Source organism: Rhinopithecus bieti, unplaced genomic scaffold (genome assembly GCF_001698545.2).
Source record: "Rhinopithecus bieti isolate Rb0 unplaced genomic scaffold, ASM169854v2 scaffold_27781, whole genome shotgun sequence".
NCBI classification, from domain to species: Eukaryota; Metazoa; Chordata; class Mammalia; order Primates; family Cercopithecidae; genus Rhinopithecus; species Rhinopithecus bieti.
In genome coordinates, this window is record NW_016812388.1 from 1,176,831 (window position 1) to 1,200,651 (window position 23,821).

Here is a 23,821-nt window from a genome sequence, read left to right on the forward strand (position 1 = left end):
ACCTGCCCTCATACTCTTCAAAGTATGTGTCTATTCTGACTCTGCTGACAGGCATGAGCTAGTCAATAATCTGGAACTATTGCAAATTCAATTGAGCAGTCCTGGACATATTCACTTTTGGGGGTTTCTCCATCTGCTATTCTCCTGTGAAGGAGCATTATTCCCCTAAGGGAATTCGCTGACCAAGAGGACTTGCCTAGTCCCAAAGGTGTGTCATTGGCTCCACCTGGGAATCACAGACTCATAGAATCATGGGGCTGAGAGTTGGTTTAACTGCCCTCAGAGGGCACTTGTCAAATCCAAGTCTGAATTCTCAACTTGTAGATAATGCAAAACGGCGGCCTATTTTCATCAGGGCAATGGTAGGCAAGATGTTAAAGCAGGCAACGCGTGATCCTTGGTGTCCTCTAACTAGAGAAGGTGGTCAGGGTCTCCTCAGCCTTTTACCCTTCTCCGGCTTTCCCCGCTCTCCACCGCCCTCACAGATCCTCAGACTCAAGGTGTCTGCTCTGTAACTAGCACCACCTCCAGGCTCTGCCTGTGGAAAGTCCCCTGCCATCTTTCGAGGTCCAGCTCAAATATGACCTCCTCTAGCAGGCCTTCTTTGATGTCCAGCCCGTATCTTTCTCTCTTCTGAAGTCCCACAACCCTTGAAATTGCCCTGGGTTGAAATTGTACTTGGCACTTTTTGCCGGTAGATCCTCAAGGGCAGGATCCATGTCTGATTCATCTCTGGGTCCCTTGCAGAGCAATGCCCCATAAACCCTCAAGGAAGTTCGCAGGCATGGTTTGGGGAGGAGTAGGCTGTGAGGAGCTCAGCCCGGGAGTCTGTTTCTTCCTAAGGCTGGTAATTTCCCTTCCCTCTTGGTCTCACTCCCAACCCTGAAGGACCTCTCTCTTCCACGGTCTTCAGCCAACTGTCCCTGGGGGACAGAATCCTTTGGAAGGCTTCAGCTGTTAACAGTTTAGAATGTTGCTGTTCCCAGGAACCTTTGCACTGAACAGTGGAGATGGGGTGGGCAGGTGTGGAGGGGTGAAAGAGGTGAGGGTGAGAATCTTCACTCCCCAGTGACCTGCACTCTGATGAGAGAATTTAGGCAGGACAGGCTGGGCCAGGGAGGCCTTTTGAGAGTGAGAGAGCTGGTTCTTGACACCCTTCCAATCATAGCCCCTTAGTACTCTGAACTGCTTTTCCTCTCCTTCTGCCTATAAAAAAAAAAAAAAGAGAGAGAGAGATGTCCTGGCACGTGCTAGTCCTTAAATAAGTAGTAAGTAGTATTGTCATCACTATAAAGTCAAGAATGAAAACAACGTAAAATGTGAAAATATACATAGCCGAGCCTAAACACACGAGTGCTTGGAGATGCCAAGTAGATGTAGGTGGGTTTTTTTTTAGGCAGAGCTTCTGAAAGGCAGTGTCCATCTGGGTTTTGAGGCATCTGCCTTCTTGGTGGAAAAAAATGTCTGAGCAAATACAAGGAAGTGAAAACCAGCAGGTATACACAAGAATAGCTAATAACTGAAGAGATGGTCCCTCTAAGGGGCAGATAAGTAGAGCTGATTAGATGGCAGGAGGCAGTGAGAGGGCAGAGAGGAGCCAAGCTGAGGGGACACCTGACAACCAATTCACCTTTGGCTGCAATTGCACATGTCCATGTGTCAGTAAAAGGAAATGTCTTCTAGGAGCCTGAAAATCCCAGGCTGAGGATGATACATGGGACCTCATCCAAAGCAACAAGTATAAAGGAAGAGGCAAGGTGCAGGATGCAGCAGAGTGTTCAAATGCAGAGGGGAGGGCAGTAACAGTGGTGATAATAGTGGTTTCAGCCTTTCCATGCTCACCAATTGCAGCAAAAAAGTTCAGAAAGATAAGACCAGGGAGAAAAATGGAGGATCAGGCAGGAGGAAGTCATTAGAAACAACTGTGCTCTCAGGGCAATTTGGTTTAAAATATTGACATTGTATTTAGTATTTTGCTAGTGATTTCAAAATTAACATTTTATTGTTTTTCTGGGTTGGAAGGTGTACTGAGGGCTTGACAAATGTTGAGTTGAAGTTCTGGCCTGGCCCCACTCCCTGGTGCTAAATTTGCACAAGTGGTACCCCTTATCTTGGAGGTGTTGTGGAAACCATTGCTTCCACCACACTCATCTCTTTTTAGCCCCTAGCTAGTCAGTAGATCTTGCCAAATTAAGTCCTCTTTACATAGCTTGTGCTTCTCCCTACAGTGTCACTAAGATAATAAGTGAGTGTGGAAGGGAGCCCGCAATGCTTTCCAGAGATAAAGCTCTCTCCCTATTTTTTTCCAACCCAAGCCCACTCCCATGTCAAGTTAACCAAGGTTTTCAGTGGATGGTAAGATCACGGGAAATGTTTATTTCCTTTAAGCTTTCTGCATTTCCCAAATATTAATTCCATAGCTAACTTTGTTTGTTTTAAAGAAAGAAAAGTAGGTTGCAGATTACTGGAGTTTATTGAAGTTATTCTTAGAAAGTCTTCTGAGAAAATCCTCCAAAGCATGAAATTCCCAGTGACTTGACCATGTCTCTGTGTCTCTTTCAAGAGAAAATCCTCAGTCTAATATTCAAGGTTTTTAATTTAGTTTTTTAAAAGATGCATGACAAGAAACTCTACAAGGTGAGCTTTAGAAATGCATTTCTAAATAGAACATTTGCCATTCATCCCCCAAGTAACTGTGTCTCTTCCTTTCTTTTTTTTTTTTTGAGACAGGGTTTCACTCTTGTCACCCAGACTGGAGTGCAGTGGCGCGATCTTGGCTCACTGCAACCTCCACCTCCCAGGTTCAAGCAATTCTCCTGCCTCAGCCACCTGAGCAGCTGGGATTACAGGCACCTGCCACCACGCCCGGCTAATTTTTGTATTTTTAGTAGAGACGGGGTTTCACCATATTGGCCAGGCTAGTCTCAAACTCCTGACATCAAGTGATCCGCCCACATCGGCCTGCCAAAGTGCTGGGATCACAGGCGTGATCCATTGCACCCGGCCGTGTCTCTTCTTTTCAATGTAGGATGTCACTCATGAGCATCAATTCTTCACTGCATTAAGGAATGTGTGATTTTGGAAAGTGCCTGAGTATAGAATTGTGAGGGCATGGCCTATGTCTTAGGCCTTGGAGAAACTCAGCTAGCAGAGAAGAATGGAGAAAGTGGTCATAAGGTTATGATCGTCTCAAAACCAAATGCAGATAATATGACCTTGAGCTGTGAAGCACAAGGTGCCACAGAGACAGGGATGTGGGATGATGGCAGTGACAGATAGGGACACAGGACGAAAAGGGCTTTGGGCCTAGTGAGACCCTGAGCAGAGGAGCCAGCTGGTACCATGAGATAATAAATTTGTGTGTGTGCTTTTGTTTGTTTGTTTTGAGATGGAGTCTTGCTCTGTCGTCCAGGATGAAGTAGGATGGTGAGATCTCGGCTCACTGCAACCTCTGCCTCCTGGGTTCAAGCAATTCTCCTGCCTCAGCCTCCCAAGTAGCTGGGACTACAGGCATGCATCACCACACTGGGCTAATTTTTGTATTTTTAGTAGAGACGGGGTTTCACTATGTTGGCCAGGCTGGTCTTGAACTCCTGACCTCAGGTGATCTGCCCACCTTGGCCTCCCAAAGTGCTGGGATTACAAGCATGAGCCACTGTGATCCACCTTGTATTGCTTTAGATTAATAAGCTTTGGTAATGACATAGCAACAGAAAACTAATACAGTGAGTAAAGAGGAAGTAAATGTTGAGGACTGAAAGGATGCTACATCTAGGGTGCTAAGGGAAGCTGGGAAGCAAAAAAGCATCGTGGCTGGCTGGAGTCATTCCGCCAAAGGTGTTGAAATACAGTCAAGCAAAGAAAACCTGCTCTCCTCTTTAGGAGAGCAGCACTTGAATCCGCCTGGCAGGGATTAAAACCAAAGTCTCCTTTACAAGAGAAGTGCTCAGGTGACTGATGCTGGCTGTGGCTCCGTGACTGCTACCCAAGGAAAGCTTGGTAGGGAGAGTGGAATCAAGACAGAGGTGAGGTGTACACACTCAGGTGCACACAAGCACTGCCATTTTGTGGTGCATTCCCAGTTCTTTCAGAATATTGGAGAAATAAAAGCACAGTTTATTTTTCTTCCAAAAGAGCCAATATTTGGGTTTTCTCTCTTCTTTTTTACATTTTTGGAAGGGTCACAGCAGTTTAAAAAAAAACTGGTGAATGATTTTAATGTTTGAACAATTTAAAAGGTTTCAGAGGGACTATTTCTTTAACGTTGGAAATAATTGGAAGTTATATAATTTGCACAGGAAGAACAAATAGCTTTTAAAAAACCCTTTATCTCCTTTTCTTGCACCATCTCAAGGGCCCTAAATCCCCACTGGAGACATTTTTAATGACAAAGTTATCTTTATGAAATTGCAAAGTTCTAGCAAATTGAATAATAGAATATTAAGTACCTATTCTGTGAGAAAAGCATGGCAGTGTGCCATGATGATGTCTACAACACAGAAGCAAATTACAGACATAGAAAGACAATTAACAATACAGGATAATTGTACCTGGCATGAGGAGTCCAGACAATCAAAGGTGGAATTGCTAAGGAGGGAGGGAAATTATCTAAGAGTCCAGGCAACCAGACTTAAGCCCTTCGTAGAAGGAAGGATGACTGTCCATCAGTGGTGAGAAATGAAGAGAACTCAAAAGGCAGGGGTAAAGCTGGGAAGATCAGAAGGGTCTAGACATATTGATGCACCAATAATAAGAAACCAGATAATAGTAAACCAGAGATAATAAGTAAACCAGGTAGTATTCGCAACAGGAAGTAGGGGAGATGTTTGGAAAAGCAATCAATGGTGGAAGTTTTGATCGCTGAGTCTAGACCTTTCCAATCTGCAATGGAAGCCACTGAAGGCTTTTGGAGCCAACAAAAGCAAATGTGCCATGAGGATCCATGGTTAGTAGTGTTTGGTTTTGTTTGGATTGGTGGCAGGGAACCTGGTGAGAGTTTATGGCACTGATGAGGACCCAGCCAGGGCAATGGCGGTGGAAAGGAGAGGAGAAGGTGGCATTCAAAATACAATATACAGAAAAATCAAAAGGACATGATGCCACTCTAGAAAATCTATTGATGTCACAAAGCTTCAAAGGTTTGGGCTGGGACCTTGCTTCTTTGAGGGGGGACAAGTGGTCTCAGGCAATCTTCTTTCTTTTTGCAGAAGAATATAATTTTGGTGTGCTTACTCTAACATTCTTACAGAATTAGCTCATGACTAATTGAGAGTGTCAGAGATTTAAAAAATTAGTCATGTCTGGCACAGAGCAAGGTAATGGTGTGAAAGAGCTGCCTGGAACAAGTATGAGACAACTTTTAAAGATGCTCTTTGGGTGCAGGTGGGTGCCAAAAGGTGCTGCTCGAGCCCTGAGATTCCATGGGCTCCCATATATCATCATCTTTGGTTCCCAGCTAAGCTGTCAGCTTCTGGGTTTGCCTCAGTTTCCTTCTCATGGAAATAGGGCCTCAAAAGAGGAGCACCCTGAGAAATATGTGTGATTAGCCCTAATGCCAGTCTCATCTTCCCCCACCCAACCACTTGACATTGTTCTTGCCTCCTCTCTGCACCAGTTGTGAAACTGAGCCATCAACTGCTGCCTTGTGCCTGGAGATCAGTAAAATGAAGGACATGGAAACACTAAAGGGTAAGAGCTAACATTTATTGAGCATCTACAGTATACCAAGCCCTCTTTTTTCTAGAAACAAACGAACACAAAATTCTTGGAACAGTGCCTGGCACAGTCAGGCTCCATCAAGTTTCATTTCCTTTCTCCATGCTATTAAATGAGAAAGACAGCATGAGGACGTAGGAGGAAAGGAGCCAGAAAGGGAAGGTAGGAGACTGGCAAGAAGAAGCCCTGGCTGCTCTGTGATGCAACATGCAGGTTCCCCCAACCCTCCTGGAGCAGGAGGAGAAGCTGCCCCTCACTGACCACTCAGGAAGGAGAGAAACCTCCCATGTCAATGCCCCCAGCTCTCGTCTGGGTCACAGCCATCAATGAGAACAGGTGGGAGAGTAGAAAGGATGACTCTTCTCCCCTGGGCTGCCTCTGATCTCCACCCAGTCTGTCCTCTGTACCCAACTTACCCTGCTGGTCAGAAGAAAATGTCCTGGGAAATAATCCCTGCCTTCCCTTGTTTTTTCTTCCTTTGTTTCATAATTAGTTTCTGCACCATTTTAGCTTTTTTTAAAGAGGGGAATAAGCACTTGATTGAATTATACTCCAGGGAGATATAGGTCTAAAGAATCTGGAATCTGGCTTCCAAGTGGGCATCTTCCTCTCTCGTGAGCCCCCAGACTCTACAGTCGGTGGTGAGGTCTCCTTTCCCCACACTCCTCCCCAGTATGGCTCACATGTCACTTAGAAGACTGCTGGGGCTCTAGTGGTATGAAGAGGTACATATTCAGACCCCAAAGTCTTAGAGGCTGGTGCAGTAGGTAAACTAGATAAACAGAACCCACACTCAGGAGACCTGGATTCTAGTCTACAATTTGCCAGCTAATACCTTGAGAAAAATCACAACACTTCTGAGTCTCGGTCTCCTCGTATACCACACAGGAAACACAACACTTATCACACAGACCTGCTGGATTGCTGTAAGGGTGGTAAGATAACTCATGCACAGGGTACCCTTGTTGGTGCATGGCACCTACTTGTGCTACCTAAATGGCTGAACCCCGATTCTTCCCTCCCACCTTTACCTCCTTTCCCAGATCCAATGCTCTGGCATTACATCAATCAGAAAGAGAAGGTAAGTGCTTTCAAAGAGAAAAGGCAGCAGAGGTGGGCTGGGGGAGTTTTATGGACTGAGTGTGTTCCCCCACAATTCACATATTGAAATCAAACCCCCAGTGTGATGGTATTAGGTGGTGGGGCCTTTTGAGGTGATTAGGTCATGAGGGTGGAGCCCACATGAATTGGATTGGCGCCTCTGTAAGAAGAGGTACCAGACGGCTTTTTAGCTCTCTTTCCACTATGTGAGAATACAGCAAAAGTTGGCAGAGACCCTCACCAGAACCTGTCTCTGCTAGCACCCTGATCTCAGATTTCTAGCCTCCAGAACTATGAGAAATGTTTGTTGGTTAAGCTACTCAGTCTATGGTAATTTGTTATAGTGATTTGAACTAAGACAAAGATATGGTTAATCTGCTTTATGAAGGATTATCTCCTTGGCAGATGGCCCCCATCTCCCCCACTCTTTATTTTTAAATATCAGATTCGATCTACTGAAGGTGTTAACTGAACACTCTCCACTGTCTTCACTTACCTTTTGAGTTCTGGAGCCCTAAACCAGACTGTGTTCTCTAAGTCTATGTTTAGTAGGCAAGAAGACTGTTACAAACAGGTAATCTAGGCATTTGTAGAGTTCACAAAACAAAAGGAGCATTTTATATACTGTTTTTTAATATACAGTGCTTTGCTATTGGTTCCCCTCAGAGGAGAGAAGCAATGATAGAAGTTTCTAGAAAGGCAAAGCTCCAGAATCAGGCTAGAAATTGCTCTCTGACAATGTGTTGTGGTTCTGGGACCCACAAGATATCTTGGGAAAGAAGCTTTCAAGCTTGGATCCTAAATTTTTACTGCAAATCCCTTTATTCCACTGGCCCATGAGCTCTTAAGGGTGGGCACTATGTCTTAGTCATTTTTGTGTCTCCAGGATATAGCATACGGTGATCACTCACTACATCTTTGTTGAATGAGCATTGTTTCACGTGTCTACCCAAATCAGGTAGAAAACTTGGAGCCATAGACTCCTGGGCCCTGCCACCACCAGGCCAGGGAATATAGGATTCCCAAATACAGGTTCTATTTTCGGATTCTGTCCATGAAAGTCCTGGGGAAGCACTAACCAAAAAAGATGAATTCCAAGTGTGTTGCTCAACTTCTAGTTCCAACCAAATGGAAGGCATGCATTGCACACTATCTCCTTCATGATTACAACCAAACACTCTTAACAAAATAAAAAAAAAAAAAAAAAAAAAACCGAGGTCTCTGAAAAGTCCTCTAAAAGCAGCTAGATTGCAAAAAGAAGTCAAAATTTGCTGAATGACCAATATGGTGAATTTCCTGGAATTTGTTTTCTCCTGGCTTTGACCCAAGGGTAAGCTGAATCATGAGACCTCCCAGCAGTCAAAGACAGCAACAATCCCAAGAAATGGCCCATCTTTCTGGATAGATAATCTGGAAAAGGGGCCCCTGCTAGACAGAAAGTGTGGGGAAAATCTTTGTCTTTTTTTCTCTCTCAGCTCAGCCCCACAGTCAGATGCAGCTCCCAAACTGCACTGCCACCACCTTGGCAGTAGCTTGAGCACTAAAATCTCAAGAGAAAACCTGTCCCTCTGGGTAGAGAAATTCAGAAAAGGGGTCCCTGTTAATGTCAAGAGTGTCGGGGGAGTCCTCTCTTTTTTCCTCTTGCACTTTGCTCTAAGATCTGGCCAAGTTGAATGAAAGTTTGTGGTATCATAAGTGCCTCCAGCTCTGAGAGAAATCTATCCTTCTAGCTAGAGGACCAGGAAAAGGAACTGGTCCTTTTCCTGCAAGAAGGAAATCTTGCAGAGGAAAGAGCAGGAGAAAGGGACTCCATGTAGGAGCCAACATAAGTCCTGAGCACACCCCCAAGACGTGCACGTGTGGAACACAAGCAGCTTAATAAAGGCTTTGAAAACTGAGCTGATGTTGAGACCACTGCCTACAGGAGTAATGAGACAGAACTTGCTATTGAACTTAACGAGGTTGATTGCCTGCTAAAACAAAACAAAACTCAACATGCTTTATGATTTTAACAGGATCCAGTGTCTCATAATGTACTATATGAAATCTCCAGGATACAATTTAAAGCTACCCAACGTGATAAGGACCAGGAAAACATGATCAGTTCTCAAGGGAAAAGATAAGACAATATTGGAATTAGAAAAAGAAAAAGAAAAAAAAACTCCAAAGCATCTATTATAATCATCCTATGTGACATAAAGGTGAATGCTCTTACAATGAATGGAAACATAGAAATTCTCAGTCAAGCAATAGAAACTATATAAAAGAAGAACCAAATGGCAATATTAGAACTGAGAATCACAATATCTGAAATTCACTGGATGAGATGAGCCCAATAGCAGAATGCAAATGACAGAGGTAGTGTCAGTAGACTAGAAGGTAGATCAACAGAAATGATCCAATCTGAAAGATAGAAAAGTGTTTGGAAAATAATGAATAAAGCTTCAGGGATCTGTGGTACAATACCAAATGGTCTAATGTTCATGTCACTGGAATCCTTAAAGGCAAGGAGAAAGAGACTGTTACAGAAAAACATATTTGAAAAAACAATAGCTGAAAACTTCCCAGATTTGACGACTGACATAAATTTAAGATTCAAGCAGCTCCTTAAACCTTTAACAGGATAAAAGTAAACAGAACTGAACATCCCACAACTCCCTACCTTCCTACTCACCAATGCCCTCCTCCTCACTTATCTGGACTCTGAAAGCATCTGAGCTTTTGACCCTGAGGTAAGGGAAGGGGCACATGAATAGGAGTCAGACCTCTGGGGATTTTAACCCTGGCTCACTGACGTGTGTGAGAGCTGGAGAAAACCAGTCCTTCTGCCTGGGCCTCAGTTCCTCACCTGAAAAAAATCTCAGGGTTGAACTAGACAGTCTTCTAAGTCCCTTCAGCTCTAAAATGCCACCCTTTATCAACTCCTATGTGAACTTTTTCTGTTCAAAAATGATATCATATATCAAACCCTGATGCTATGAAACAAAAAACTACTTTTCTGCCAAGAGTCTTTCAAACCTTATAATGGTGCAAGTGACTGAAATGAAGATGGTTACAAAACAGAACCAAAAATGGAGTTTCATAGCAACCGGAATGGAAGTCAGCTTTCCCAGCAGCTTCCAGCAGAGCCCTGCAAGCACCGTGGGAAGCCTGGAATGCATTGGAAAGGACAGGAAGCTCTGTAGAAAACTTTTCATTTTCAATAAATGCATTTCCAATTTCATCATGTTTTCCAGATGCTAAGACACAGAATATAATGCCCCTATTGCCTTGGACTCTGAGTTTGGCACCCAGTCTGTCAGACTATGTTAACTCACCCACATGTGTAAACACGTTAACAAGCACCGTTTGCATAACATTTTACAGTTTACAGAGCAGCTCCCATGCATTACATCATTTCATCCTCCCAGCCTCTGAGGTTGCGATCATCTGTTTCCTCAGAAGAAACAGTCTGAGAGAAGTGGACGTTTTCCTCCAGACCATCCAGCCCTAGCTTGTCTGGCTTCCAAATTTGTCCTCTTTCCCATCACCAAGAACCAGAGTCCTGGATAATGCCAGAGCCACGCTGTGCGCACCAGTCATTGGGCCAGGGGCCGATTGTCCCACATTTGCAGAACAGGCTGGAGAAGATTCAGATCTTCTCAGCTCATTTCCCCAGACAGAAGTACGGTGCTGAGAGCTGGCTCCAAGACTCTTCTGTCCCGCTTCCATTCCCTCCTTTGCCCTGAGGCAGATGGCTTGGCTTGGAGAGGCTCTCTGGTGTTAGACACAGCAAGTTTTTCATTCCCACACCCCACATACGATGGCTCTTTTGAAAATATCTTTCCTCCCCTCCCTCCAGTTGCTTGTGAGGGTGCAGGGCTTTAACTCAAGCAGACTTGGGGATGGATGGGACTCCTTCAGGTTTCACCATTGATTGGCCTTGAGGAGCTTTGCAGCTTGGCCCCCACTTGCTCTCCTCTCTGCCAAGGCGTTGCAGTTCCCTCCCACTCTTGCACCTTCATGTGGCCCCCACTCTGCCCTGGTGTGCTGGAGGTCATTCTCCCCTCCCTTCATGAGCCATTTTCAGCTCATTTTTTGGCATATTGTCTCTCCATTTTCAAGAAAAAATACAAAGTAGTCTCTGTGAGTGTGATGATTCTGAGTCATTGCATGCTGTCATCATTCCAGAACAAAAAGATGTCAAAAGGTGGGTGGGTTCATTTCATCCACAAGGGAATAGGCCTTCTCTTCTTTGTTTTATTCTCTTCTTTGTTTTACCCTTGATGACTCATTTAACCTGAATCAAAGCTGAGTAGTCTTGGCCTTCAAATAGGAGGCTGGGGTTGGGGGGAGCAGAGTGGAGGCACCACCTAAACTAGGGCTATAGGCCTGAACCTTGGGAGCCATGTTCTTATGGCATGGAGCCTGCAGAAGGGGCTGAGAAAATAGGTAGCATGCGGAGCCCTTGCTCACGTTTGGACCTCAGTTTTCCCGTCTATAAAAACACTCAAGGCCAGGCACAGTGGCTTATGCCTGTAATCCCAGCACTTTGGGAGGCTGAGGCAGGGTGATCATTTGAGGTCAGGAGTTCAAGACCAGCCTGGCCAACATGGTGAAATCCTGTCTCTACTAAAAATACAAAAATTAGCTGGGCATGGTGGCGGGCACCTATAATCCCAGTTACTCAGGAGACTGAGGCAGGAGAATCACTTGAACCCAGGAGGCAGAGGCTGCAGTGAGCCGAGATCTTACCACTGCACTCCAGCCTGGGCGACAGAGTGAGATTCTATCTCAAAACAAACAAATGAAAAACTTCAAAAGGATCACACAAGAGTAGGTTGGGAAAGGGCTGGGGTGTGTAGTCTCAGTATAAATATTTCCCTGACTCACTGTGCTTTCCTACCTGGGAATTGGAACCTTGATTCAAGAAAGGAGGTTCAACCCTCACCTGGCTTAGGAATCTGGACAGATGGAGAGAACAGGCTTTGCTGTCAGACAGACTTAGGTTTGGGTACTCCCTCTGCTCCTTTCTGGCTGTGTGACCCTAGAATACCCAACTTCTCTGAGTCTCGGTTTTGAGAGGTTGAATAATTATTCTAGAGTCACACAGCCAGGAAGGAGCAGAAAGAGTGCCAAACCCATGTCTTCCACGGCCTGGGATTCATGTAGTCTCCCTGATGGGTTTGCAGGCCTCACTCACCAGTGCGGCCTGTGAGGCAGGACTCTGCCGGAGCCTAGAGGTAGTGAAGCAACACCCTGGCACGGCAGCTCTTAATATGGGGACTGGACCACAGCAGGAGGCCTATGAGAATGAAAGTATTGATTTTGGGAAAGAGGGACTTTTTGTCTTTGTCGTGGTGGAAGCCAGTGTCTGTGAGGGTCTCAGGTAGGCTGGGCTGTTTAGTGATCCACTGACCCCTTAAGGTTCCTACACAGGTGGCCTGGGGGTCCATGAAGAGCTCTGTGCCATTCTGGGAGAGTGATGAAATTCATCTCTGTAATCCCTCCTTTCAATAAGAGTTTTAGTAGCACCCCCTGGAGAATCAGCTCTTTGGGAGTCTCCCAAGAAAACCATGACCAAATCATGCTAAACAAATCACACACTGTTCTGCCTTAGAACTCTAACTTGCATCATTGTTTAGCCTGGAATGTCCTCTCTACCCACCAAAATCCTACCCATATCTGAGACCCAGCTCCAATTCTAACTCTTCTAGAAAGTCCTTCAAAACCTCTGTAGCCCACAGCAATTTTTCCTTGCTCAATATACATGGTCATGCCACCATTTTCTTCCTGGAGAAAGGCTATTGTTTTTGTTTGTTACCCTCTGTCTTTGTTTCTTCATAAATGTTGGTTTCCTCCATTTTCCTCATTTCCTACTTCCAACCCAGTCACCAAACCTGTTGGTTGTAGCTCTTATAGTAGTCTCAAATTCCTCAACCTCTCTGCACCTCTCTGGGCTGTTTCCTGGTTCAAGCCACCATCCCAGCAACAGCTCCTAATTGACCTCTCTGAATCCAGTCCTGCTTGCTTTCATCTACTCTATATCCTGAAGCCAGAGGACTCTAACATACAAATCTGCTGCTTCAAGTCCTTTATTTCACTGGCCTTGAGATAACACAGAAACTCTCCAACAGGCTTTCAAAGTCCTTCACTTATGGGCCCCTGCCTACCTTTCTGGTGTTTCTCAACATTCTCCACCTTTACCACCACCATCACCCAGGTCTGCCACAGTCTGGTCAGAAGATTATTCGTGCTCCTGCACATTCTCTCCACGGGGAATACACTTCCTTCCCACCTGCCACACCCCTCTTGGTGCATGCTTAGTTTACACATACTCAGTCTTCAGGTCTCCACTGTAATGATATCTCACCCACTCGGACTTGCCACCCCACCCCAGTCTACACCCAAAGTAATCACTGCAATCTTCATTCTATTTTGTAATTGCATCACTGCAATCTTCATTCCATCACTGCAATCTTCCCATCACTGCAATCTTCATTCCATTTTGTAGCTGCCTGTTTACTTGCCTCTGTCCCTCACTAGACTACAAGCAATTTTAGATAGAGCAAGAACCATATCTGCACAGTTTACTGTTGTATACCCAGTTACATGGTTCTTGCTCTAAACCCAGTGCCAGGCTCAGTGTCTGCTGCTAGTAGAGGCTCAAGAAATAATTCTTGAATAAATGGATGAAAAGTAGAATGAACCTACACATCCAGACCCTCAAGGGCAGTGACCATTCCTCATGCTTCCCTGGATCTCCCTTCAGTGCCTAATTCAGGGCCCTGCAGATTCTGGGTACCAAGGAAAGGAAGTGATTGTTTGCTCTTAGCAAAAAAGCCTTGTTACTTTAATAGCATGCTCCTCTATTTCTTCATGTTTCCCTCTCTTCAGATGGAAAGTTTTTGAACTACATACTGGCAGGAATATGGCTGACAACACGGTGACCTGGATCTGCCTCCAGGGGTGCTGGCAGAGAAGGGCCCTCATGCAGGGTTAGGAGATGCATGGAATTCAAGGCCTCCGAGCGACAGTTAGCAGAACCCGAACGGGCTGCTCATCGAGGAAACAGCCCTGATGGAGTCCAGGAACTCAAGTTCCAGTTCTGGTTCCTTTGCCATTCTGCTGTGCCATCATGGGCACATCAGAGCCTCACTGGAGTTCAGTTTCCTCAGTAGCAAAATGTGGTAAGGCAAGGGGAAGGACCAATAATTTATCTTCACTTACAACTCTGAGTTATTATTCTACGAAAAAAATATGTTGGCTGGGCAAGGTGGCTCATGTCTGTAATCCCAGCACTTTGGGAGTCTAAGGAGAATTGCTTGAGCCAAGCGTTCAAGACCAGCCTGGGCAACATAGCGAGACCCTGCCTCTGCAAAAAATAGAAAAAATATGTCACCATATTTCCACTAGAGGTGAAGAAAAATTGGGCTGTTTTCAACCTAAAAGTCAGGACAATTAACTTACCTAAAATGAGTGAAGTGTTTTGTAATAATAATCTCATGTATTAGATAAGACTTTAAACTTCTTAGTGAGTTTTTATATTTTTGATTCTTTCAGTAACTGGCAGAGGCAACTGTATGGGTTGCCAACATCTGTTCTCCCAGCCTCCCCTATCAATTTTATTAGAAATGGCAATATGACCAGGCATGGTGGCTCACCCCTGTAATCCCAACTCTTTGGAAGGCCAAAATGGGTGCATTGCTTGAGCCCAGCAGTTGGAGAGTAGCCTGGGCAACATAGGGAGACCCCTATCTCAAAGAAAAAGAGAAAGAAGGAAGGAAGGGCAATATGTGTAATTAAAAACTATATTCCCCAGCCTCTCTTGCAGCTAGATATGACCATGTGACTAAATTGTAGCTGAAGAGTTATAAGCAGAAGTGTCATGTGCAGCATTTAGGAAGCCTCCCTCAAGGAAGAGAATACATGCTTTGCCCTCTTCATCCTCTGCTGGCTGAATGAGAATAAGATGTTTGGAACCCAGGCAGCCATATGGGACTATGGGGTAAGGTGCCAAGAGTGCTGGTGTGGCAAGACAGAGGGAGTATGGGTCCCCAGTACAAGGAGCTACCTTCCCAGTCCTGGGCTATCCTCCTTTTAGGATCCTTTGGCATAAGAGAAAATCACTTTTCTTTTCTTTCTTTTTTTTTTTTTTTGAGACATAGTCTTGCTCTGTCGCCCAGGCTGGAGTGCAGTGGTGCGATCTCAGCTCACTGCAAGCTCTGCCTCCTGGGTTCATGACATTCTCCTGCCTCAGCCTCCCGAGTAGCTGGTACCACAGGTGCCCGCCACCATGCCCAGCTAATTTTTTTTTTTTTTTTTGTATTTTTAGTAGAGATGGGGGCTTCACCATGTTAGCCAGGATGGTCTCGATCTCCTGACCTCATGATCCACCCGCCTCAGCCTCCCAAAGTGCTGGGATTACAGGCATGAGCCACCGCACCTGGCAAGAGAAAAATCACTTCTAACTTGCTAAATAACTATTGTGTTTGTTTTCTTGTCTCAAACCTAATCCTAACTGAGAAAACAATGATCTGCTTTATGCAAGCCCCTGTGCTAGATGCTGCAGGGGATGCAAATGTATATGGGCTTTAGATACACAGAGACTTGGGCAAGAGCATTCATCCCTACACAGAATGCAAGAACATTCTGTCTAGGGGTGAAAGAAGTGCCCAGAAGAGTTTGATATGGCAGAACCATGTGGGCATGAAGAGGACTCATGGGAGATGTGGTGAGGGAATATGATGGAAGGTTCTTGAATGCCAGGCTAATGAGGCTGGAGTTCATCCTGTGACAGAGCAGATAATCTTGTTCCAATGTACAAATGAAGAAGCCCAGACCTCAATAGGTTGAAGGATTTGTCCAAGGTCACCCAGCCAGGGAGTGGCAGAGCCCATCTCAATTCTCCTGACCCTTGGTCCAGTGCTATCCTTCAATTTTGTACTCTTTGAGAGAATCTGGGGCAGACAGAGTAGGAATAAAGGTGTCACACTTTGACACAGCCAGAGAACAGGACTATATCTCCCCACCCCCATCACACCCCAACAGGTTCAAGAGGGGGTTTTGGGGGTTGCTACAAGTCTAGGATCTGGACCTATCCTTAACTCAGAGCCCACTACATGGGCCTCCTGTGTAGCTCCCCTCACAAGGCTATCATAGCTGTGGTGCTATCCCACTATGGAATAAGTATCAATGTGTCTAGCACAGTGCTGGGTGCTTTATGTACGTAGTCTAATTTACTGCCCTCAGCAGTCTAAAAAAATTAAAAATATATTTATTTTACAGGTGAAGATGCAGAAACTGAGGATCTAAGAAATGAAGCCACCTACTCAAAGCCACTCAGTTGATAGCAAAGTGGAGATGCAAAGCCATGTTTGTTCAACTCCAAAGACAAGTTCCATCAACCACATTCTAACATCTTCCTGATCCCTGCCAAAGCATAGAACAGTCTCCTGTCCCTACTCAGACTCCAAGAACTTACCTGATTTGATGGGCTGACCAGTGCCAGGGACCTCCTGTCAGGTTCCAGCTGGTCACGTTCTACCTGGAGCCAGGAGCCAGTTTCCCCTCCAGCAATCACATCACTCATGCCCCGCCCATGACCCCACATGGGTCAGGGATCTCCTGGAGAGGGGGCAGGCCCCCGCCTTCTGTGACCTCAATCTTCCTGGGACTCTTAGTCTTGGTTGGTCATGGGGCAGGGGTGTCAGAGTTTTCCCAATCTAGTTTCTAGAGTTCACAGATTCCAGAGGGCTGTTTCCTGGGATCAAGGACACTTTGTTTTTTGTGTCCTGACTGTGGCTGTCATGGTTAGAATGCATTAATTATGAATCGAGCTGACATTCTTTCAGGAAACAACTGGTCGTTAGAACAGAATCTTCTCTCATTACCAGCATTTGGAAAGTTGAGTTTCATTTTGTCAGTCATTCAACGTGCATCTTTCCAATAATGTGGTATGTCCAGCGTTCCAGCATGAACCACATATTTCCCCAAGCTGACCATACAGCTTTCTTCTGGAACTTTCACAGGAAACACCCTGAGATGTAGCCTGCAGAGCTGAAGGCGACAGATGAACCTCAGCCCCTCTGCATTCATTGCACAACTATGAGGGGACAAGTACTTTGCCCTCAGTTGTCATCAGCCCACATGATTCCTGTCTGGCACAGCCTCCCTTCCCATTGGCCAAACTCTCACCATTCCTTTTCAGTCTCCGCCTAAGTGTCTCACCCCTACACCCTTTCCCTTAATCAGGCTGAAGTTGGAATGTGTTCACCCAATTTTATTATAACTAAATATATTCAGCTTGGCCTAAGCTTTAGCAGATTTTAATAGTTATTAATGGAATATTCATCTATTTTCCATCCATCTATAATCAACATTCCCATTCTCAAATGCACTGAAGTATCTGAAGCTCAGACACTTTAAGTAATTTAAATTTACGACAAAGTTTTCTGAAGATATAAGCAGATCCTGTGAGATACAGATGCACTGTAGCATGATGAAATTCTTACACTTTCATGCACTGTAGCATGATGAAAATATCTGACCAGAGCCTGTCACTGTACCTTGTAGACATTCTTACAAATAGCTGTTATCTAATCCTCATAACCCATCACCTGTCACCCATAGGTGACCGTTAAACCACTGGATCCACATGATTGCTGAAGGCTTGCTTCTTCATTGGCCGCAGGAATCTCATGAAAATCATGTCTTCATATATAGCAAAACTTTGGGCTTATGCATCCTTCTAGGAAGAATAAGCAGTTAATGGGCATGACAGGCCTTTGAACCCTATGTAACCCCGCATGTGTGCAAGCTGCTCTTTTAAGTGGACAACAAAAGACAGTGGCAGAAGTCAGGCTGGGCTCCAGACCCAGCTCTACCTTAATAGTCAGGTGATCTCTATCAGGTCATTTGTATTCTCTGAACCTCAGGTTTCTTGTCTGTCAATGGAAATTATAATAATGCCTGCCCTACTGTGAAGTTCAGATGAGCTCATGGATGTGAACACCTTTTGTGGGTTACAGAGCAACACTTGAATGCCAGCCATCCTTTGTTAACATGTATTAACTCTTAGTTCCTACAACACTAGGAGGTAGATATCATCCCCTCCTTTCACAGATGTGGAGACTCCAATGAGTAGACCCTTGAGGAGCTGACCTTCCAACTCAGATCTCCCCATCCAATGCTCTTCCCCTCTTTGCCCAGGCACCATCCTCGGCTCCCATCCCTGCTCACAGCTGCATCATGTGCATACTGTGAGCATCACATCATACAGTCTTACCTTAAATCTGGGGTCCAATCAGTTGTCAAGAGCCACACACTGGGAAGAGGGAGATCAAGGAAAACCAGCCAAGCTCCTCCCAATATAAGGATGTTTGCCAAGTTCCAGGGAGCTCCTGCTACCCCCAGGCCTGGGTGAAGTAAGCACTGGATAGAACAGACAGGATACAATGGCATTGCCCTGAGAAGGCTTTTCATCTGGCTGAGGCAAAGACTCAGAGACACAGGTAAGCAACAGTCAAGCACAAAACAGCACATGGGGCTGGGTGCGGTGGCTCACACTTGTAATCACACCAGCACTTTGGGAGGCCGAGGCGGGTGAATCACAAGGTCAAGAGATCGAGACCATCCTGGCTAACACAGTGAAACCCCGTCTCTACTAAAAATACAAAAAATTAGCCAGGCGTGGTGGCAGGTGCCTGTAGTCCCAGCTGCTCAGGAGACTGAGGCAGCAGAATGGCGTGAACCTGGGAGGCAGAGATTGCAGTGAGCCGAGATCGTGCCACTGCACTCCAGCCTGGGTGACAGAGTGAGACTCTGTCTCAAAAAAAAAAAAACACAAAAAACAAAAAACAGCACATGGTTAGGTGCCAGGTGACTGGGGAGGCCAGAGGGACATTCCACGTGCTCCATGTAAATAAAGACACCGGCAATTTCTGAAGCTCCTTGTGGCCCCAAGAGGCCCAAAAGCTGCCTCAATCTGGGAAAATACCAAATCTGCATCATCTCTCCTCTTTCCTTAACCCCGCTTCTCAGGTCCTCCTCTCAGCCCTGTTCCTCCTATCCCCAAAACTTTGCCTTATTATCTTCCCCTCTAACCCAGTGCTGTCCAATGGAGATAGAATGTGAGCCATGTAAGTAATCTTAAATTGTGTAACACACAGATTAAAAAGAGAAACAGGTGAAATTAATCTTAATAATATATTTCATTCAACCCAGTATATTCTAAATGAAATTATTTCATCATGTGATCAATATTTTTAAAATGAGAATTGTACATTCTTCACATCAAGCCTTCAAAACCTAGTGTGTGTCTTATCCTTAGAGCACATCTCAATTCAGACCAGCCACACTCCAGTGCTCGAGAGCCACCTGTGGCTCATGGCCTGGACAGTGCAGCTGGAACCCAATGGGTGGGTTCTCTCCTCCCTGTGCCTTCAACCCATTCCTGTCTCCCTACTCCAGCCAGCTTACTCCAGGGCCTTGCTGTCTCTTGCCCACATCCAAGCTATAGCCTTTGAACTAGACCTGTTCTTCCAACCACCCTGCACACTGCTGGCCAAGCCCCCCATAGAAGTCATCTGTGACCCACCAGTGCCTCTCCATTGCACATGGAATTCAGGCTCTTCACAATCATCACTGATGGACCCTGTGAGCACCTTTCCCCATCTACCCACCATGCCCCTAGACCCCCCATGACTGCCTACTGTTGGCGGGGGGAGCCCACCACACTTTCCTTCCCAGCCTCTGCTCACCCTTCTCCCTCTGCCACAATCCAATTTCCCTCATGATGCCCTGCCCAGTTGCCACCTTCTCCAGGAGCTCCTTCCCCATCTTTCGATTTGAAATCACTTGTGCCATCCTTAGAGTCCTCAAACCAGTTCATCCACCCCCTTTGGCTCCAATTTTGTCTGCATATCTAGGGGTAGATTATCTCTGGGTTCTTTAAGAAAAGACCTTCTAACTTGATCATATCTCTCTCTGTCTTGTCGGTGATTTTTAAGGTCCCACTTGTGTCCCTCATTGGTCTACAGGCTCCATGAAGTCAGGTATCAAACATTTCCATTGCTATATTCTCCAGGCCTAATCTGGATCCTCCCAGGGTGGCTCTTCAGTGAACGTGTACTGAACTGAACAGACATTCACAGAGCAGATGGACAGCACTAGGGACTCATCCTCTGGCCCCAGAGGCCCATGAAAGAATATCCAGGCAGGCTGGACTATGCTGGGAAGGGTGAAGGCCTGGACTCTCATCAACAGGGAGGGGCCCCAAAAGGAAGAGAAACCCATCAACATCCTGTGAACTAAATGGAGAGAAATGCTGTTTAGGAAAAAAAAAACATGATAAATAAAATTCCTGAGAGCAGCTGCTAAGCCAGGGAGCACCACACTCATCCCCTTCTGCAAGAGAAGATGGAGCTACAGCTCCTGTCTCATATCTGCATCTGGTGTGGCCTTCTCGCCACGGGCCAGGGGTCAGACCTGGTTCCACAGGCAAAGGGGCTGTTTAGGCTGGGCTTGAAATAGGCTGAGTGGAAACCTGCGCGCCCCTTCCTGCCTCCCTGTACATGGAAAGGAGCTTTCAGTGAGTATGGAGATCTCTGCCTTTGTCAGAGGAAGGCGTCCTCATCACAAGGCAGGGTAGGTGTCTGTGCCCAAGAGCTGAGCAGAGAACAAGCAGCCAGTGGAGGCTTTCGCCTAAACTGTGCAACCCTTACCTGATTGGGAAGCACAAGTGACAATAGCGAGTCACTTTATGTAAATGCCTCTCTCTTTTTGTATGCTATATTTAGAGAAACAAACTGCTTTGGCATTTAGAGATAAATTTTATGTAAGAGTTTGTTGCTGATGCTCCTGTTGTTACTGTTCATCATCCACATAATAAAAGCAAACTAGAAATACTCAAATACCGGTACCACCTCCAAATATATAAAATATATCCTAGGCCCCTTTCAGTCATCACATTCTTAATTTTTAGGAAAAGCCCTTGTCATAATCTGATGCTTGACAAAATGCTCTCTATCCTTGCATCACCCCCACCCCCCGCTTCCCCATTACGATTTTGCAAGTGCATTTGACTGTAACAACCTTGGGGGACACTAACTCACTGGTGGCATTGAGCCAGCCCCTACTGTGCTGGGTCTCACCAGCTGGATTCAGCACCTCTCAGTTTCTCTCCCACTGTGGAGACTTTTTCAGCTCCATGAGTCCATAACCAGTGATCCCATTAGGAAACAATGCAGTTTCTAGAATTTTATGTCTGTAGGGAACACATCCACTTCTGGCTGAACTGTCCCTAAAATGCTGCTAACATAGAGCTTCCAAACTTTCAAGCCTCAATAATGGCTCCAAGGAATTCAGTGTTTTCTTCCGCACCAAATGAATGCTGGAGCCAGAGGAAGGGCCCTGGACGGGGCTTAGTTGGTTTGGTTTGAAGAAGGAACTTGACCTACTGCCTTCTTCCTGTTTTCCCTTGCAGTGGCCTCCAGGGCCGCTGTCTCTGGGCCTCTTCCCAAACCCCTACCACCATGTTATCACACCCAGAGAGTCCAGGCCCTTGGGTGGCCCACAATTGCTCGCCATGCCTGGCCTTTCTCCAGCTCTCTCTCTCCTTGCCTGCTGAGAAGCTCCTCCTTATAGGAAGCTGCTCTCAGGTACGGAGTAGCCACACTCAGGCATAATACTTCCTGAAGAATTTAAGTGCAGATGTCCTATAGAAGGAAAAAGTCAATTAAGCTTCCAAAGAAATTAAAGTTAAGTAGTAGAACTTGTGGGATCAATGATAAACGGAGATGGAAATGTTTTATGACATGAAAACCTTCCAGCACAAAATTTTTGGATTTGGGTGTGTCTCTACTTTTTTTTTCAACCATGTGGTCTTATGAAATTTATTTAACCACTGTAAAATTCAATGTCTTTGCCTATAAAATGGCTATGGAGCCACTGATCTACCCCCACGAGATAACGTGAAAGTGCTTGCAAACTGTAAAGCTCAGCACAGACCTTAATGTCCATGCCCCACCCCCAGTACCCTGCCTCCTCCTCTGCCAGGGTGTCATCTTCATCTCAGCCCTGACACTCAGAGCCCTGGAGAGAAGAGGGAGGGATGTACACCGGCGCTTTCCCTTCCAACCTTCCCACACTGCATCCCGTCCCTGCCTCCCAACTCACCACAGGGATTTCCAAATGTTGCTTTGTGTGTGTGGATTTTTCCCCCCAAGAACACTCCAGATTTCTGGACTCCACAGGCTGAATTTCACCACAGGGTTTCTGACACCGCCTGTGAAAGGACAACAGGACTCTGTGCCAGGGCGGAAGGGAGGAGGGTCTGTGTGGAGCTTTTCTACGTCACGGCTAAAATCAGGGGACCTGGGGATCTTGCTTCTTTTCTTTCCCCTGTCCAAAAGCGTGTCCCTTCTGACAATATTCACAGAATCTCTCAGCTCCCCCCACCCAAAGACTGGGCAGTGTGACGACAGACTTGGTCCAATTTTACAATCAAGCAGCACTTGGAATGGGGCTATTCCCACACTTGAAGGCCAGTCAGAAGACTCCCGGCCAGCCCCAAAAAGAGTGGGCACACTTATTTATGTAAAGGTAGACATTTCTGGTCATTGCCAAAGATGAATATTTTATAAAGTCATAACTTCTTGGGAATTATTCTAGTTATTTCTAGTTACCATTAGCCTCATATAATAACAATTTGTTCCCAAGTAAGTTTAGGAATTTTTCCAAAGATGCTAACATAGAAATCAGAGTGAATAAAACAAAGCCAATTTATAGGCTACTAGAACATTGTAAAGAGAGGGGTCATCACATTGACTGAGCCCCAGTCTGATGAATTAAGTAATGCACCCTGTGTGACAATGTAACAGACCAATGAGGGGTAGGTTAGAATCCAGTTCTTCTAATCCAGGCCAGCTCCTGGCTGGCTGAAAATGAAATGGCAATAAAATAATATAAACTAAAACATAATTATGAGCCAAAAATAAAAGGCAACTTTAAAACTGGTTAAAAATGTCTATTTAAGTCCAACTAACAAACAAACACATATAAATTAAAATTAAGTGAGAAAGAGCAATGGAAGATGCAAATTTCAGACAGGTAGAGTAAATGTTAACGGGAAACCCTTTAAGCTGTCCACTGATCTGGAATTTTGAGAGTTCTAGGGACCTTAGGGGTTATAATTCTGAGGTGGAAGTGATTTTATGTTGGGAAAACAAAAGTCAGAGGCAAAACAATAACAAAATTCTGGGGTTTGTTACAAATTAAAGTCAGAAGTAGATTTGTAACCTCATTTTTGGTGAAAATGACAAAACAGGATAAATAAAGAAAACACTTCCTTTTCCCTCCTCACAAAGGGAACAAAATACCAGTTACAAGAAAAACAAAATAATTAAGAGAATTCCTGAACCAGACAAAATTTACAAGTTTAGGGCACACAGTTATGTGCCTGCAGTCCCAGCTGCTTGGGAGGCCAGAGGATTGCTTGAGCCCTGGAGGCTGAGGCCAGCTTGGACAACAAGCAAGAGACCCTATCTCAAAAAACATTGCCTGTTTGCCTAGGGTCAGTGTCCAAGCCAAGTTGCTACAGGGTGAAGCCCTTATAGTGGATCTGAACAGCAAGCTGAAGACAGATGTCCTGTGGGTGTTCTTTGCTGGCAGGATGTAGGGGTGGTGAGGACTGAGAAGTCTGGGAAGAAAGAGCCCATTGTAAGGACTTGCAGTCCATAGATATTCGCCTCCCCTGCCATCCACTTTCTCTGTTCTAGCCTCTTGGGCTAGCAGAGTACAACACTAACCATAGGGATTGAGCCTCATACTTATCAAACAAGTACAGATGCTCCTCAACTTACCATAGTGCTCATCCCTATATGTCCATTGTACGTTGGAAATATTGTAAATTGAAAGTGGAGGCTGGGCGCCATGGCTCATGCCTGTAATCTCAGCACTTTGGGAGGCTGAGGCAGGTGGATCACGAGGTCAGGAGATCAAGACCATCCTGGCCAACGTGGTGAAA

General features: G+C 45.5%; 1 long non-coding RNA gene across 5 annotated transcripts; it reads left to right on the forward strand.

Annotated features, from left to right (window-relative positions):
* The first annotated feature begins 1,015 nt into the window (after positions 1-1,015).
* Positions 1,016-20,666, forward strand: LOC108544831 (uncharacterized). 5 transcript variants are annotated; one of them, XR_001889968.1, is made up of 6 exons: positions 1,016-1,042; positions 5,615-5,688; positions 13,693-13,985; positions 14,618-14,803; positions 16,084-18,308; positions 19,806-20,666. It is a non-coding gene; the product is annotated as an uncharacterized LOC108544831 (long non-coding RNA). The 5 variants fall into 5 exon arrangements; XR_001889967.1 differs by lacking the exon at positions 1,016-1,042 and adding an exon at positions 1,049-2,637; XR_001889964.1 differs by lacking the exon at positions 1,016-1,042 and adding an exon at positions 3,642-4,945.
* The last annotated feature ends 3,155 nt before the right edge of the window (positions 20,667-23,821 follow it).